We start from the raw sequence: 10,227 nt of genomic DNA on the forward strand, positions 1-10,227 counted from the left end.
ATGAGGTGGATGCGAAGCATCCACCCTACCATCAATCCCTGAAGCTGAGTTGGATTAGGAAAAGGAAAACTTTGGCCCACGACTTTCGTACGCAATATATAGACCAAAAACGCCCCTTTTAGGTCATCTAACACACTTTTTGAAGGGAATTCGACCTAGGGAGAGCACAGAGCCGCCGTGGAGGCCGGGTTTCATCTTTTCTTCCACCAAAATTAGTAATTTTTATGTTTCTTTGTATGATTTGTTGTTTGGCTACCATGTCTATGTGGAGCTAAACTTCATGTTCTAGGGTTGTGGTTCTTTCATGACTATTGTTATTAGGATATTGATTTAGATTTCTTAATTTGTCGTATTGGTTTATTTATTCAATCCTGCTCTTAATTATTTGCTTGATCACCAATTGAATACTATCTATGAATCTAGAATTGAACTCGAAAGTAGGAATTCTAGATTGCATATAGGATTGAGTAGAGCAAGTTCTTGAACCTGGGCATCGGGGGATGGATTCACGGTTTGGATAGACATATACCTAATTGCCTTGCTTGGTTGATTTACATGAATTATAAATGCGTTCTTGTTAGTTCTAACTCCATAGACATATAGGCGTTAAGTTAGCTTGAATAGGCGAGTAAGAACTCGACAGATTCTTATGAGCAATATTAACCCTGGCAATTAATAAACTAGATAAATTAGTCAGTCAATTCAATTGAAAAATACAATAGGATTCTTAGATAGCCCATAACCCTAGATCGTTTTTATTGCATTGATAACATAAAAATCTGCTCTTTCTCTGTTCAAATTTCATTATTTATATTTCTTTATTTAATTAGTTTAGAGTCAAATATTTCTAGGTTTAATTCTTATTAAGATAATTAGGATAGTCTAATTTAGTTAATAGTTAATCACAAGTCCTCATGGGTTCGACATCCGACTTTTAGTCACTTTATTACTTGACGACCGCGTATACTTACATGTGCGTTTGGCCGCAACAATCATCTCAGAACCCGGTGTCACAAGCGCATGAGCATTTACTGGAAATTTAAAATACAATACAATAACTGTCCAGAATACAAGGTTGGACAGAAGAGGAAAAACAAATACACTAAAGGAGACTCTGCTGGCTGCGATCATCTCATAAGATGTAGCTCACCTAGTCTCCACATCAACCATGCCGCTGCACCCTCTAGGCCACTAGACATACATGTGCCTGTACAACAAAAATGTACAGCAAGTGTAGTATGAGTACGAAAATAACGCATACCCATTAAGTATCCAGTCTAACCTCAAAGAAGTAGTGACAAACGGTCGACTTCGACACTTACTAGTGGTCCAATAATATCAGGTATAGTAAAGAAGTGAATAAATATGAAACAGAGTAAACACATAGAATAAACAAGTATAAAATTCGCGGTACAGTTCCCCTCTTTTATAATTTTACTCAAGCTCTCAACTAGCAAGTTCCTTCCGTAACTGGAGCATATATATAGATATAGTGGATTTCATCAAAGAAGTTGTCATGATTCAAATCAGGGAAAATCCCTCAGATACACTGGCTTCTTGCCAAATATTACGCAATATTCCATGGGGATAATATATATATATAGGAAATGCCGAGGCGTACGGCCTGATCCAACATAAAAGTAAACGATGCACTGCCGAGGGTCGAATGGTGTGAACCATAGATGAATCTATTAACCTACCGAGGCGATCGGCCCGCTCCCATGAGAGTAGTAGAAGGAAATACCCCACTCGCGAATCATGCATGCGACGCGGTCATATATAAATTTAAGGAATTTTCCCGCTCACGAATCATACATGCGACGCGGTCAAATATAGATTTATTAATAAATCAAAATCCTCTTCTTAATTCTTTTTAAAATAAAGATAATTCGATGTGAAGCTTTTAAGGAAATTTTCCCCGCTCGCGAAACATACATGCGACGCGGTTACACACAGATTTCTTAAGTTATTAAGGTGTTCCTCGATTCTTTTTAAATTACAAATTTCAAATGAAAACTTTTAAGTTCCCAACCTTTCCTCAATTTCAGCTCCCTTCAAAACATTTAATAAGCTAACTCAATCTCGCTTCTTCTCAAGACAAACAATAAACATAATTTAATAACAATATCAACAAGGCATGATGTAAGCCTAAAACTACCCAAACATAGGCATAGCTAGTAGCTACGTACGGACTCTCATCACCTCGGGCGTACGTAGCCCCACAAATAGAAGCACATAATCATTTAGTTCACCTATGGGGTTAATTCCCTCTTACAAGGTTAGAAAGGAGACTTACCTCGCTCCAAGTTCCATAAACGGCTCCCAAGCCCTTCTGACGACTCAAATCGATGCCCAACGCTCCAAAACTAGTCAATAATTATGCAAACCCATTAATATATACTCAAATACTCATTATAATCCTATTTACATCAATTTCCAACTCCGCTTGAAAAGTCGATAAAATCACCCTCGGGCCCACGTGCCCGGATTCCGAAAATTTTCGAAGATAAAATTTGCACATGACATCACGAACTCAAATATATAATTTATTCTCAATTCCATGTCCAAAATTCATGGTCAAAATCCAAATATACAAGATTCTAGATTTTTTCCACGAAAACTCCAATTTCTACTAATTTCCATGTTCAAATCCATATAAACTCATGTTTTTAACTCAAAATTGTGAAGAAAGCACTTACCCTCTTATGATTGATGAAGATGGAACTCCAATGTGCTCCAAAATCGGTTCCCATGGGCGAATGAAATGAGATAGGCCAAACACTCATTTTTAAAGAAGATGCTGCCCAGCCCCGACTTTTGTACCTGCGGTCACTTGACCGCTTCTGCGGTTCCGCAGGTGCGGCCCAACTACCGCTTTTGCGGTCTTCCACCAGACCCCTCAACTCCGCATCTGCGGCCCCATCCACTTCTGCGCCTCTGCTTCTGCAGCTCTACATGCGCAGGTGCGGTCCCTCTTCACGCCTCCCCCAGCAAAATCCGCTTCTACGAGTCCTTTCCCACACCTGCGGGCTCGCACCTGCGCCCCTCTTCACGCAGGTGCGATTAAACCAGATGCCCAGCTGCCTCAGCCCTTCCTCAAATTCCATTTTAGATCCATTAACCACCCGGAATACACCCGAGGCCTACAGGACCCCGTCCAATCACACCAACCAGTTCCAAAACATAATGCGGACCTGCTCGAGGCCTCAAATCACATCAAACAACTCTAAAACCATGAATGGCACTCCAATTCAAGCTTTATGAACTTTAGAACTTCAAACTTCCTCATTCGATGCCGAAACCTATCCAGAATCGGATCCACTCCAACTTCCACAATCGGATTCCGACCCTAATATCAAAAAGTCCACTTTCGGACGCGCTCCTGATACCGGAGTCACCATACGAAGCTATTCTCAGACTCGGAAATTCCAAACGGACATCGATAACACTGAAATGCACTTCAACCCAAATTTATGAAATTCTTCCAAAATGCTAACTTCCACAATAGGCGCCGAAACGCTCCTAGGTCATCCAAAACCCGATCCGAACGTACGCCTAAGTCCGAAATTATCATACTAATCTGCTGGAATCTTTAAATCCTAATTCCGAGGCTGTTTACTCTAAAATTTAATCTTAGTCAATTCTTCCAACTTAAAGCTTTCAAAATGAGAATTTTCTTTCCAATTCAACTCCGAAATTCCCGAAATTCAATCCCGACCACGCGTACAAGTTATAATACCTGAAGTAAAGTTGTTCATGGCCTCAAATTGCCGAACGATGCGCTAGAGCTCAAAACGACCGGTCGGATCGTTACAATTGCTTTGTTGCATATCAGAATCTAATACTTGTCTCCCCGACTTCGACCGGTATTAGAGCTTCGGCGCCATAAATCGATGAGAATGGGGTAGCCCCGGTACTAGCCTTCAAGGTTGTGCGATATGCCCAAAGAGCTTTGGGCAGGATCTCCTTCCATTTTCCCTTGGCATCGGTCAACCTTTTCTTAAGGTTTTGGATTACGGATTTGTTGGTCGATTCGGCTTGTCCGTTCCTAGTGATAAGGTGTCAATAAGATTCTTTTGATCTTCGAGAAACTTGGTCACTTTGCTGCTGATAAATTGTTTGCTGTTGTCACATACAATTTTGGATGGCACCCCGAACCGACATATGATGTGTCCCAAATGAAGTCGATAACTTTCTTCTCCCTGACCTTCTCGTATGCCTGTGCTTCAACCCACTTAGAAAAATAGTCAGTCATAAATAAGATAAATTGAGCCTTACTTGGTGCCCATGAAAGAGGGCCGATGATGTCCATACCCCACTTCATGAATTGCCATGGCGACAAGACCGAATGCAACAGTTCCCCGGGTTGGTGAATCATCGAAGCATATCTTTGGCATTTGTCAGATTTTTGTACGAACTCATTCGTGTCCTTTTCCCTGTTGATCCAGTAATATCCGGCTCTGATCACCTTTTGAACCAATGATTCGGGGCCTGAATGATTCCCACAGGTGCCTTCGTGAACATCCCTCAGAACACAATCGGTATCTCCCGGTCCCAGACATATTGCTAGCGGGCCATCGAACATTCTTCTGAACAAGGTTCTGTCCTCGGACAAGCTGAATTGGGCTCCTCGATTCTTTTGGATCTGAGGGAAGCTTCCCGGTCTTCATATACTCTACGTATTTATTTCTCCAATCCCAGGTTAAGCTTGTGGAGTTTATTTCAGCGTGACCTTCTTCTACTACCTACCTCATGAGTTGTACGACTGCCCCCGAGTTGAGCTCGTCGTCTTCGATCGACGATCCTAAGTTTGCAAGGGCATCGGCGTCACTATTTTGATCTCGAGGCACGTGATGCAAAGTCCACTCTTTGAACCGATGTAATGTTACATGTAACTTATCTAGGTACCTTTGCATTTGTTCTTCTCTGACTTCGAACGTTCTGTTAACTTGGTTCACCACAATGAGGGAGTCACACTTAGCTTCGATCACCTCCGCCTCCAATCTTTTGGCATGTTCGAGACCTGCAATCATGGCCTCATATTCAGCCTCGTTGTTAGTCAATTTCACAGTTCTAATGGATTGTCTAACTATATTGCTTGTGGGTGGCTTCAGTACGATGCCAAGTCCGGACCCCTTTGCGTTCGAAGCACCGTCCGTGAAGAGGGTCCATATTCTCGAAGACGTCCCCGAGTTTACCAACAACTCTCTTTCGACTTTGGGTATTAGGGCTGGTGTAAAGTCGGCCACTAAATTTGCCAAAATTTGAGATGTAATGGATGTTCGGGGTTGATATTCGATATCGTACCCGCTGATTTCTATGGCCCATTTGGCCAATCGTCTCGTGAGTTCGGGTTTATGCATTATATTTTGTAATGGGTAGATTGTCACAACACATATAGGATGCCACTGAAAATATGGTTTCAATTTTCCAGAGGCACTTAGCAAAGCGAGCGCTAATTTTTCTAGGTGAGGCGATGGATATATATTATTCATATATTTTAATATAAGAATATAATATTTTAGATATAAAACATGACCAATTTATATCTTATTCTCGCACTTTTCTAACAATTCTTACAGGAAAAAGAGAAAAAGAAAGAACCTAAAGTTCAAGGAAGAAGGATGCATCTATGACAACTTCATCTAAGACTACACAAAGTCAAGAGATACAAAGTTATGGCAAATTTTCACCAAAATTTCATGACAAATTGCCATTCAAATTCTTATCAAGGCCATATGATATATTGATATTATCTTGCAAGTTCTCACCAAGGCCTTGTAGGAATTCTCCTATAAATAGGCATATGTTTGTATAAGAAAGGCATCCCACTTTGTATTCAATTTCCTTTCTAGTTTTCTATAGAGAAAGAGAAGAGTAATCTTGGTCTCTTTCTCTAGTCTTTTTCTTTGTAGTAAAAAAATATTCGCAGTCTTTGTAAAGTATGTTTTAGCTTTCTTACTTCATAATGGAGTAATTTCTTTGTGTTGGGATAGTTGATGAAGCTTGATATAATTATACTACTATCTTAGTTTCAATACATTCTTAGCTTGAAACTTTCTATTTACATTTCATACTGTGCTAGAATGATGATTTTTAATCATTATTATCACATCTATATATTTTATATCTAAGTTATTCTTATATTAATTTTATAATTCTCACGGAGCAAAATTAATATATAATAACTGATGAAATAGAATATTAGAGTGAGAATAATTTTTGGTATGATTATTATTTCAAGTCTGTAATCTTGCTTTCCTTAGTTTTAATCTCACGGAGGAATTGTTGAAGGCAGGACTATTGATTTTCTAGTAAAAATATTCTCACAAAGTTTTTACTACGCTTGAGCACAATTCAAGCAAGATAATTCAGTTTAGCCGCCACTAGTTTTAAATTAATTAATTAACATAACCTCATGGAGTGTTAATTATTTATTTATTTCTTAGTGTAAAAATATAATTGTATAAGCAATAAGCAATTATTCTTTAGAGAAATACGTATAAATCTGAGATTTTATTGTAATGATATATCCAGTGAATCCAATGATTTCCAACTCTTTTTAAAATATGAACCTTTTGGAAGAAATTTATCTTAATTTATAATTCCAAACACACATTTCATCCATTTGATTCTCTCAGATAGTAGTCAAAATATTACAAGTCTGTAGCTTAGATTCTCCAATCTATGTGGGACGATATCATAAACTATACTACAATTTTACAAAGTACGAATAGAAAATCCTATACACATTAGCCTCGTCATAAGGATATCTAGTTTTGGCCTCACCTAAGGTCCTACTAACATAATAAATTGGAAATTACATACCTTGTACTTCCCGAACTAGGACTCCACTTACCGCTATTTCCGATACACCCAAATACAAGCATAGTCGTCTGCCCTCGGTGTGTGAAGCAGTGGCGGGCTCGATAGACATCGCTTAAGTTCTTCTAAGGCCCGTTGGCATTCAGGGCTCCATGTGAAGTTGTTTTTCTTCTTCAGTAATGAGAAAAATAGATGGCTCTTATCGGAGGACCTTGAGATTAATCGCCCCAGAGCGGCAATGTGCCCGGTTAGCCTTTACACGCCCTTCACATTATCCACTACTGTGATATCCTTGATAGCTTTGATCTTGTCGGGGTTGATCTCGTTCCTCGGTTGGACACCATGAACCCGAAAAATTTACCTGATCCGACCCCGAACGTGCACTTTTCTGGATTCAGTTTCATGTTGTACTTCTTCAATATACTGAAGGTTTCCTGCAAATGCTTTAAATAGTCCTCTGCTCGTAGGGACTTAACTAACATATCGTCAATGTAAACTTCCATGGATTTCCCTATTTGTTCTTCGAACATTCGTTTTACTAGGCGTTGGTAAGTGGCACCGGCATTTTTTAATCCAAATGGCATTACGTTATAGCAGTATGTGCATACTTAGTGATGAAGGATGTCTTTTCTTGATCATCTAGGTTCATCCGTATTTGGTTGTACCCGGAATAGGAATCGAGAAAACTGAGGGTCTCGTGGTCGGCCGTGGCATCGATCATGCGATCAATGTTAGGCAAAGGGAAAGAGTCTTTGGGGCATGCCTTATTTAAATCTTTATAGTCCACACACATTCTCATTTTCTTCCCTTTTTAGGGACCACTACTACATTTGCTAACCATTCCGGGTATTTGACCTCCCGGATGGACCCTATTTTAAGGAGTTTATTTACCTCGTCCTTGATGAAGGCATGCTTGATATCGGACTAGAGTCACCTTTTCTGCTTCACTAGATGGAATTTCGGGTCCAGGCTCAGCTTGTGAGTAGCGATCTCCGGTGGGATCTGATAAGTAGGGATTTTGACTACTTATTAGCGCCTTTTAGCTTTCGTTTTAGTCCAAAAGCGTTTAATTGTGTTCCCAAAAACTGATGAAATATGCTTAATTGCAGGAGTATTGGAAAATGAGCCACTAAGATAAGATCCAACTCAAGAAGGAGTGATCTGAACTCAAGGACAAAAACAGGCACAGAAGCTTAAAGTGTGGACCGCAGAATATCATTTGCGGCCGCAGATTGTGAAGACAAACTTATCAGAGGACTGTGAGAAGTGCGGTCCGCACATGAAATGTGCGGCCGCAGAAGCTAAGCAAGAGCAAAAGTTCAGAGAGTTTGCATGTCAAGTTCAAAGGAAGTGCGGACTGCACAATTATTGTGCAGTCGCAGAAAATTAGCTACGCAGCCTAGTTGCGTTTGTGCGGTCTGCAGAAGAGCCGTGTGCGGCCGCACTCAGAAATGTACGGACCGCAGAAAAAGAGAGATGCAGCCACGGTTTAGAATTTTGCGGCTGCAAGATTCAAATCCTGTCAAGCTAAAGCAAAGTGCAGACCGCACATGGAATTGTGCGACCGCAGAACCTCCGGAAGGGCATTTTGCCCGAAAATTCCAGCTTTGTATAAATCGAAAAGTTTACTTTTAAAGTTGAATATCAGCAGCTGTCGCGCCCCCTTTTTCCTTCGCGGAGTCCGGGTTTTGACATTCATTGGGGGAACAACTCGTTTCCTTTTGGGAATTGGGTATTTGAAGAGTCGCGACCTAATGAATTAAGGTGCGTTAGGGAACCTAGAGCAATTAACTCATATAACTAGTTTGCATTACCAGAGATTAGGGTAAGGGCTCGAAATAACCTTGAGGGGGAGGTGTTAGGCACCCCTCGCGGTCTACAACGGTGGGTCCCGACTGAACTTAAACTATGTGAATTAGTCATTTAACAAGTAAACAGTCTTAGCACATATTTGCAAATAAAGTAGTTTTCCCCCATCTAAATGCATATATGATCAAGGAAGTTCAGATAATGAAGGTAAGAGTGGTTTGGACAGCTTACACATGTATATGTAAAGAAAGGGGAGTTTAGATAATTTAAACACATATAGAAATTGGAAAGAGGAGTCCTAAGTTGATTAGCCTACAGGATTAATCTGTGCAATGCCCGATAATCCTCCTCAACTAGAGGGGCTACACGTGATATTAGTGCGCAGGTCATCATATCCCTTTACTACCCATTACCCCCTCCCCCTCCTTAATGGTTATATAAGCGAGTTTAATTAACGACCTCTAAGCGTGCTACTACCCGTCCCTTCCTTATGGTCCTGGAGGAGCTTAGGACCTCTAAATATGGGCAGTTCTAGACAAACCTAAGGTATTTAAAAGGAAAAAATCTAGGCGACAAACAAATAACACGTAGGACAAGCAAATAGGGAAAAAGCAGTTAAAAGGCTCATGTTTACCTCCTCATGTATACAGGCAAATAAACAGCATGTCTAAAACACAGATTCAGGTAAATTCTAGAAAGAATCCTAGGACAGGATATCTAGGTGAACATTAATACACAGATCTTGCAACGATATTTCAAAACTGAATGGCAGGATCCAAGTCAGTTTGCTTACTGGTTTTAAACCTATGAGACTTAAGCAGTTTATACATAATTGAAACGCAGTTTCTAGTTTTATATAAGAACATTAATCACCTAAGGTTGCCTAGGTATGGGATTATACATAATCATAATTACAGGAACTGATTGAATAGTTGAGATTGTTCAACCTATGAGCATGATGATCTAGGTGATACAGGTTATAACAGGTGATTTGTCATTTGTGTTTGGAGACATGATACCTATATGTGAGCTTGTTTTAAACCTTTTCATGGACAGCTACTAATTTAATCGAAACGGACGTGGTTCAAACAGATGCAAACAGAGTTCCTAAGAACATGGTATCTAATGCATACAAGAATGACAGTGTTATTAAAATTATTAGATAGCAGGATGTCTATGTGACAGTACTTAAGAATTGAGCATGCAACATGCTGAAGCAGTAAACGTGAAGGCCCTAAAAAGAAGGATATCTAATGCACAAGTTCAACATGGTTAGAATGCAAATAAATACAGTAATCCTAGAACATGGCTTCTAATGCATATTTGCAGAATATAAAGCCTATAGCATGTTTTCTACCCAGTTTTACCCACAGTATCATACAAATATCCTCCCGTTTCACTAGTTACCCCCCCTCCCCCCAATATCTGTTTACAAATAATTATTACAGACCAGAATTGAATAAATTACACAAATGCAATATAAATTAAACTATAGGGAGCCTGTTGCAGGCCCAAAGCAAACCTGGGGTACCGGGCCTTCAGTAGTCTCAAATGCCAAAGATTCATTGCCACATTTGTGTCTAGGTGTGTCGG

This window comes from Nicotiana attenuata, chromosome 6 (genome assembly GCF_001879085.1).
Source record: "Nicotiana attenuata strain UT chromosome 6, NIATTr2, whole genome shotgun sequence".
NCBI lineage: Eukaryota > Viridiplantae > Streptophyta > Magnoliopsida > Solanales > Solanaceae > Nicotiana > Nicotiana attenuata.